This window comes from Eimeria mitis, genomic scaffold, assembly GCF_000499745.2.
Source record: "Eimeria mitis Houghton genomic scaffold, Emh_scaff2956, whole genome shotgun sequence".
Classification (NCBI taxonomy): domain Eukaryota; phylum Apicomplexa; class Conoidasida; order Eucoccidiorida; family Eimeriidae; genus Eimeria; species Eimeria mitis.
This window is the reverse complement of record NW_013571298.1, coordinates 5503-6897: the sequence shown is the minus strand read 5'-3', so window position 1 is coordinate 6897 and position 1395 is coordinate 5503.

Genomic DNA, 1395 nt, shown 5'->3' with positions numbered 1-1395 from the left:
GCTTAACATAAGCTTGACTCCCCCGAACATCGAATTAGTCGAGGAGTGCTGTCGAACTGTGTCGCTTACTCGTGACAAAGGACTGAATTAATCGAGGGCTTTAATCGAATTGTGTTTCTTACTCGTGACAAAGTGCTTAGCTCCCGCAGAACTTGTGCTGGGGCACTTTGTAGGCTTGATGCATCGTGTTCTGCGACCAATACATTTATCTGGGCTTCCCCCAGCAACCGTATGCGGCAAAAGTGCAAACCAATGAACATCTACAACAGCCGTAACAGCCACGTCAGTTTCAGGCAGTTGGCGAGAAATGACTGAAAAGCTCGGGGTGCGAGCATGCCAGTCAACTGAATCATGCTTCTCAAAGTGCGTTTGAGAAGCAGTAAGCCAAATTCTTGCCGACCTTTGAGTTCGGTGCCGCCTACAGAGGGCTCAACAGTACCAGATTCGCACAAAGCGGTTCATCCTTGGCGTTCCAGGAGGCAAAAAGGGGCACGCACAAGGCGCGGTGAAAAGGCCGTGCAACTGACGAGGTAGCATCCTCTCTTGTTGAAACTCATTAAGCAGACTTTAAGAGTTGTTGCCGACTTGCAGATCCCAGCCGAATGATACGGTTTTTCAGTTCATGTAATCTAGATTAGAGCCCTTCGAAATTAACTGGTGACACCTGCTTCTTGGTCGCAAACGTAATGTTTGCGCTTCTATTGTTTTACTAGAAAAGCCCTAACACGAGCAGCATAATACGCTGCCCGACGTATGCTGCATACATACAAGTAGTATACGCGTTTTCCGCAGCATACGTTTGTTGCAGCTGTTGCACAGCAAGCGACTCTCCAGCATTTGCAGTTAAGGCAGCCGTCCACCTAACATCACTTGGCTGAGTTACTAACACGAAATACCTACACTGTGATGCAAACCAAAGAACTGCTCCGAAGACACTGCATGTGAGCTAGAGGCATAAGCCCACGTTCCCAAAATAAAGAATGAGGCAACGATGGGTGGGTGCTTAGTGATCGTGAGAGCCCATGATTTTCGTCATGTACATGCGATTGTTCCTTGAGCAAGTCTGTGGGTGGAGACAAGCACATTCCGTTGTTTACCTAGATTCAGCGAAAATTGCACACAGCGCGGTCGCCGAGCAGTCGCGCGTCGCCCACTGGTAAGAACTCACTCATTCTTAAGCTTTTCCCAATCTGTCGAACCTGGACAATATAAAGGTAAACAGACAAGGAGTCGTCCTGCTTCATGGCCGAGAAGTATGCTTCAGGCTTGTTCGATTACGTCGCCGGCAATTCTATACACCCATTCTTCTACTTCGTATTCATATGGAGGCTCTTGCAGCGGATGTATAGGGCGGGATTTTTCAGACCAACTAAAGCAGTGCAAGAGGGGTGCCAC